Source organism: Poecilia formosa, unplaced genomic scaffold, assembly GCF_000485575.1.
Source record: "Poecilia formosa unplaced genomic scaffold, Poecilia_formosa-5.1.2 Scaffold424, whole genome shotgun sequence".
Taxonomy (NCBI): Eukaryota; Metazoa; Chordata; class Actinopteri; order Cyprinodontiformes; family Poeciliidae; genus Poecilia; species Poecilia formosa.
Genome location: NW_006800363.1, coordinates 161,864 through 169,199, shown reverse-complemented (window position 1 = coordinate 169,199; position 7,336 = coordinate 161,864). Strand labels below are relative to the sequence as shown.

At 37.6% G+C, this 7,336-nt stretch overlaps 1 protein-coding gene across 3 annotated transcripts in view; it reads left to right on the top strand.

The window, feature by feature from the left end:
* atoh8 (atonal bHLH transcription factor 8) overlaps positions 1-3,561 on the top strand; it is a 25,803-nt gene extending 22,242 nt beyond the window's left edge. For all 3 annotated transcript variants that reach the window (XM_016663507.1, XM_016663506.1, XM_007577028.2), the window contains one exon: positions 3,552-3,561. The gene's annotated coding sequence lies outside the window, so the exon portion shown is untranslated. The remainder of the gene's footprint in view (positions 1-3,551) is intronic.
* Positions 3,562-7,336: the final 3,775 nt, after the last annotated feature.

Genomic DNA, 7,336 nt, shown 5'->3' with positions numbered 1-7,336 from the left:
ATCTCCCTCTTCTTCCTCACATCGTGTCTTTAGGAAAATTTCAAAAGAAAAACAGAAGATTTAGGATGTATCTTACTTTTGACAGAGAAAGAATATAAATAATAGTCTTTACCACCTGTGTAAACTTTGCCGGTGAATGTTATAACACATAATATAAGTTTTATAATATGTGTTATATTGTTTCATTTCTAATATAGGCCCTTGTGTCAGATAATCTAAGTCAATGTTAGAGAATAATAAGAAACCAAAAATAAAGGGACAAGCAGATATGTATGGCAAAAACTTAGCGATAACAACAAACACCCAAGAATTAATTGGAATGTAAATAAATACAAATGAAAACCAAAGTATAAACAGCAGACAAAAACATGAGTTGTTTTAACAAAGCAGAAATCAGAAATCCCCTTAATGATCTGTCATAAGGCAGCTATAATAATATTTAAAAGCATATTAAGTTAAAATGTAATTCTTCTACCTTGCAGATCTGCTTATTTCCAATAAAAATCTAAGGAACATCCCTTGAATTTCTGATTTTTTTCTTCCTTGTTCCTGAGTTCTCACTATTTCCTTTCAGTTTGGCTTCATCTTTGTATCACAAGTTCACATTTCAGTGTGCAATTATGTGCTGCAGAGGGTGTACACTGAGTGACACTGCTGTTTTAAGTCTCAACATATTCTTCTAAAACAACAAAATCACAGAAAAAATAAATTTTGAATCCTAATTACTCAGGAGAAAAACTAAACAAAGGGAGCCATGCAGCCCCGGCTCATCAGCTTATTTTTGTAGGGGGGCAAAATGAATATGTAGGAATAATAATATTACTCAAGTAAAAGAAAAGGGTACAGTCAGTGCAGCAAAACTACTCATATAATCACCTTTTTTCCAAAAAAGTTACTCAGTGTAACAAGTACTACACACTTTTAAACATAAAACATCAGGAGCTAACAAGCTACTAGTTAACAAGCTTAACGAACTGTATTAGCTAGTCATCTTTTAGCTAACATTACCTGCATCCAGCAGCTTTACTCAATTCAGTCGATTAGTTTGGGGAGAAAACTGCTGGTTTGCTGCCTGTGGAGTTTCCTCCATCTTTTCCCCAGTGTTAGTATTTATTTAAATGTTTTCATATAATATATTTAGAATTTCACTTGTTTGGTGGTGGTTATTGCATTAGGATGTTTATTAATTTGGGTGCATACATTTAGTAAACACTTTATGTTTATTTAAGATCATTAACTATTTTGTTTGTTGAGTTTGAAGGACTGGCTGGCAGAAGATGATTGGTTGGAAGGCAAACCAGGAAGTGGAACAATCCATCAGGCTGCTGGAAGCAGGGGACTTGATAAAGAATCTGCCTCTCTCTACTAACAACATAATTGCTAAAACATTTTTGATGTTAGGTTATTTTGTTTTTATAGTTGTGTTAAAGTCAAAATGTTTTTGTTTAAATTAGTCATTTATGTTATGCATTGTTTGTCTTTGTCTCTTCTCCCTCCCCTCCTCGTTTGTGTAGGCTAGCCTTTGTGTATAAATTCCCCTGTGTTCATTGTGTGAGGTCAGTTTTTGGTTTGTTATTCTGAGTTATGTTTGCCTTAGTTGATTTCTTTTGGGCCCATTTTGCTATATTTTTGAGATTTGTTTTTGAAAGCTTTTTGTTAAGATTTTTTTTTGAAAAATAAATAGAAAATATTTTTTATATATGCCTACTGTATCAAATCAATATAGGAATAAGAGAGGAATAGAGTTGGCCACTCTGAGGTAAAAACAACAAACAGTTTCCAGTCCAGGGGGGGAATGGCTGACTCCGTGGGCGGGTAATGCACCCCAATGCCCGCCCATGCCACCGGGCCTGGAACCATGTGGAGTGGAGCAGCTGTGTTTACTGTTGAGCATTTGTGTGAATGGTCTTGACACTGCCTGTGGCTCTGGAGTGGTTTCATTTCACAGGTGTGTATATATTCCAAAAAAAGTGTAAATTCTTGATTTTTTTGAGGGGGTGGGGGGGGGATCTGGAGATAAGATCAAAACAATAAGGAGGCAGCAAAACCCTTTTTAGTTACACCATCATCTCAACGGTTTCTCCTCGGGTGCCTGCTGTAATGGGAAAAAAAAACGAGGTCTCAATGTTATTTGGTCTGTCACAGCTCTGTTGGACATATGGGTCAAAGAGACTATCTGATGATGTGGAAGGAACTGCTTTGAACAGTAAGGAAACAGCAAAAAGATCCACCCATCTTGGTCAATGCATTCTCACCATTGGCAAAGCCACAGAGGGAAAAGTTGTTTCTGTTTTTACCTGGAACTACTTCCATGAACAGTCAAACCTTACAAATTACAAGCTAAACTAAAGCTGAAAGTCAAAAAGATTCTATCAAAGGAAGAGTAAATGTCCTGAACACTGTTAAAAACTGTTGAACAAAATTGGCATAACCATGGCCTTTCAGTGAATGATGGAAAATTACATCAACCCCTCCTTCAAATTACCTGTACCCACTGCTGTTTTGACTTTTGGTGATGAGCTCCAAGTCTTTGAGGTCAGAAAACCTTTTTGCCATCACCCTTATCTTTTGCTCACTCCATGGATTCCTATTAGATTAAAGTCATAACCTAAGGCTTTTAAATGCTAATGTTACTTCCAGTCAGGAGAAACATGTCGGTAAAACTAAAAGATGAATTTAAACCAAAATCTATCAGGGGTTTGAATAATTTTGGGCCTAACTGTGAGGTTAAAGTGTGTTTTGTTGGAATTCCGGGTATGAGCGCAAGGTAGTGTTAAGAGAGGAAAAATTCTTGAACTTTAAAAATCTTTTGACTCGTTAAATCCTCTCTTATGCCCAGGTTCAGAAAAATGGTGTGCGCAAAGACTGAGATCACGCAGAGATAACGGCGTCACAATAATCAGCATTTATTCAAGACAGATGCATACTATCACCAGACAAACATCACAAAACATCAGAAACCTCAGAGCACAAACAACACATGAATTTACCTGAGAGAGAAAAAGACAAAAGATGGAAACGACAAACAAAAAGCAAAGACGTCTTTGGAGAAGTTGCAAGATCAAAATCTAATCTGTTACTTCTGTGTAGAAAGTTTTATAGTTAAGGCGTATTCTTATCTTTAATTTATTCAAACAAGGCGTATCTTTGCTCCTCCAACCAGGAGCTATCTCTGACCCTCTATCTGAAGCCAGGAACCCCTGCCGTGTTTACGGCTTTTCACAGATGAGTGTGAAAAGCTACAACTTCTCCTGTATTGTTTTCCACACAGACAAAAGGCAGTTCAAACGATCCTAGCAAACCATCTGCTGGAACTACAGGTAAATTAAAGGTCAAAAAGTCAGAATACATTACTAATTTCAAAAACACAGCTAGGCCATCTGAATCAAGACATGTTAAGTTTTAAAACTAGCTTATTTTAAATTTATTTTCTCAACAGTAGAAGGTCGTGTCCGACACAGCTCCTGACAAGAATCCTTAAAAATCCCTTTTAAATCTACTGAATGCTACAGCAACAGTATCTGTGACTGATTTGGATGAAACTATGCCAGGACCTGGAAGACCGAGCAACGATAAGTCAAGAATAACTTTGCAATCCAAGCTGACGGTCTACGGACCGCAAAACGCGGAGCCTAGCACAAACAAAGCTAGCAAGAAAGTTAGCAAGGAGCCAAACAACGGCAAGGGAGTAGATGGAGAGTTAGTGACTAACAACGGCAAAATGTATAACTCACTCTGCGACAAAGCAGAAATACTTGGAGCAATTAAAAGCTTAAAGTCCGAACTATCTGAAAGATTTGACGGTGTTATGACAGCCATAGAAGCAGTGAGGAAAGAAGTGGGAGAATGTGCGAAGCGTTTGACACAGGCAGAGGAACGTTTGTCCACAGTGGAGGACGAGCAAATGTCGCTAATTAACAAAGTTACGAGCTTGGAGGAAACAAAGAAACAACTGGAGGAAAAAATGGTCGACATGGAAATGAGATCTCGCCTCAACAACCTCAGATTGGTGAACCTCCCTGAAGGAGCAGAAGGCTCCAATGCCTGTGAATTTTTGGAAAGCTGGTTACCAGAAGTGTTGGAACTTCCTGCCCTGTGAGACCCGTTGATTCTCGAAAGAGCCCACCGGGTTGGCCCGAAAAGAAACGCAGATGCACCTCCAAGAACCGTAATAATGCGGTTCCTCAACTATAAACAAAAGGACACAATACTTAAAGCAAGCAGGGCAAAGATGGATATCCTCTATAAAAACCAACGGGTGAGTATCTACAACGATGTTTCTGCGAAGATACACAAGCAGCGCAAACAGTATGATGGAATCCGCAAACTCCTCCGCGAGCTCGGACTGAGACATGGCATCATCCCTCCAGCTAAACTGATCCTGATGTACCGAGGGGAAACTTTCAGGTTCAACACACCAGCTGAGGTCCAAGCGTTCATCGATCAGACTCAGAGGAGTCAGATAAGTGCAACGGAGTGACTGAAAAGATCCAATACCGTTACATTGTAGCGATAGTGTGCCTCTTTGTCCAATCTATATTTCTGTTAGGCCATCTTTATGTTCACAATATATAGTGTGGAGTTTCACTGTTTACAATACTCCTTATTTTAATTACCTTATATCTCTAGGTTCCCTACTCAGGATGTTCTACCTTTGTTGTACATATATTAGGGACCACCTTAAAAATATAGGGATAATTAGACTTGGAAACCCAGGAGACGGTCGGGCACAATATACACATCTGTTTTACTTTTTGGTGGCGGTAACAGTAAACGAGAGAATAGATCTTAAGGATCTACATATGCCAGTTGTGGGAAGTATTATATCGGGAGGAGGGCCTAACGTTTTGGTTGGGAATGGGGTTTTGTTTGTTCTAGTGGTTCGGGGTTTGTGGGAGTACGTTAATTGTTCAGTTGCTTTTCTTGACCCTCTTGGACACAGTTGCAATGTTACCGCATCTGCGACCTTTAAGGTGACATGATGCAGAGAACAGAAGTTAAATGCACATCCTGGAACTGTAGAGGCTTACATAAAACAAAAAAAATCAGACAAGTCATAAACAAACTGAAAGATCTAAATTCTCAAATAGTATTTTTACAGGAGACCCATCTCTTGGAGGAAGAAAGTATAAAATTACGTAGGAGGTGGCAGGGGGATTTATATGCAGCTTTGTTTACATCAAGAGCCAGGGGAGTAATGACTAATTCATAAATCTGTTCCATTTCAGGTCACCAATGTTATTAAAGATAAATTGGGGAGATATCTAATTATTCAGGGGTCTATCTTACAAGAAACCCTGAATCTAGTAAATGTGTATGGTCCCAACTCTGATGATGATGTTTTCTATACCAATTTCTTTCTTGCCCTATCGTCGCTGCCAGGAAAATATATTATAGGGGGTGATTGGAATTGTGTCCTAGACCCCATTCTGGACAGAACTTCAGGAACTGATCAAACACACATCAGAAGTAGAGAAACAATATATAATTTTATGAAAGAATTAAATCTGCTAGATATCTGGAGACACTTAAAACCTACTGAAACAACCTACTCATGCCACTCAAGAACATTTAGAACATACTCACGCATCAATTATTTTTTGATTTCAACAGAGTTACTCTCAAATATAACTGATTGTTCCTATGATAGCATACTTCTATCAGACCACGCTCCCTGTAATTTAATATATTCTAGCAACTGCCTGATGAGAGATCCTCCTAGATGGTGTTTACACCAGAAATGGCTGAAAGATGAGAAATTTCTTAGATATGTTGGAGAAAGGATAGACGAATATTTCAGTATCAACACCACTCAAACTTCGGCCTGTATAAAATGGGATGCTTTTAAGGCATGCTTAAGGGGTTATATAATTAGCTACACAGCGTCAAAATCTAAAGAGCAGCGTAAGAACAGACAACAATTAGAATCTAAAATTAAATCATTAGAAGCACAGGTTTTTAGAAATGGCAACACAGAATCTGAGAAGGAATTGCTGTTACTAAAGGCACAGTATGAAAAAGAATCTGCAGACAGAGCGGCCTCCAGTTTATTAAGATTAAATCAGTCATTCTATGAACAAGGAGAAAAACAGGGGAAACTTTTAGCATGGCAAATAAAACAGTTGGAAGTGCAAAAAAATATAACCTCTATTTTGAATAGTAAAGGAGAAACATTAGTAGACCCATTCAAAATAAATGATGAGTTTAGGAAATACTATGAAAAGTTGTATGATTCTCAAGACACTTCTGTTATTCAAGAACACGACTCATTTCTAAACAAGTTAACTATTCCCTCGATAGATGGAAATTATAGAGAACAGCTGGAAGCTGAAATTACGGAAGAAGAACTTGGTCAGCCTATAGACTGCATGAAGGCAGGGAAGGAAGCTGGGCCAGATGGGTTCCCTATAGACTTTTATAAAAAATTTAAAAAGCGTCTAATAAGCCCTATGTTAGAGATGTTTCAAGAGGCATATCGTAATGGTGGCCTACCAAAATCTATGACAAGTGCTTTAATTTTTATGCTTCCCAAACCAGGGAAACCCAGCAATAAATGTGAAAACATGAGGCCAATAAGTTTGCTTAACTCTGACCTAAAAATAATCTGTAAAATATTAGCGATTCGTCTACAAGAGTCACTCCCTTCAGTGATACACAGGGATCAAAATGGCTTTATTCTGGGACGGCAAGGTCTGCATAATGTGAGGAGGCTTCTAAACATTATTCACGATACAGGGGTGAAATCAGGAAAAGCACTTCTTTCACTAGATGCTGAGAAAGCGTTCGACCGAGTCGAATGGCCCTATCTATTCAACATTTTAAATCGTTTCGGTTATGGAAATAATTTTAAAAAATGGATACATCTACTATATTTAAATCCTACTGTGGAAATTTTAACAAATAAAAATGTGTCTAAATCGATCGACATCAAACGAGGATGTCGGCAAGGATGTCCTTTATCCCCTTTACTATTTACTTTAGCATTGGAGCCTTTTGCTATAGCTGTAAGGTCCCATAAAGCCATAACAGGCATTTCAATTAGACAAGTAGAACACAAACTTTCATTATATGCAGATGACATAATTATGTTAATTTCAAACTTAAAAGAATCTATTCCAAGTTTACTTAAGTTAATAGAGGAATTTGGGCATATTTCAGGGTATAAAATAAATAAAAATAAATCTTCTTTTCTACTATTGGATGAAAAACAAATGTCCTCAGAAATAAGGTCAGAATTTAAGATTGTTGGTGAACTCACTTATTTAGGAATTCAAATATTTCCAAATCTTGATATGATTATCAAGAAGAACTATGAACATTTAACAAAAGAAATCAC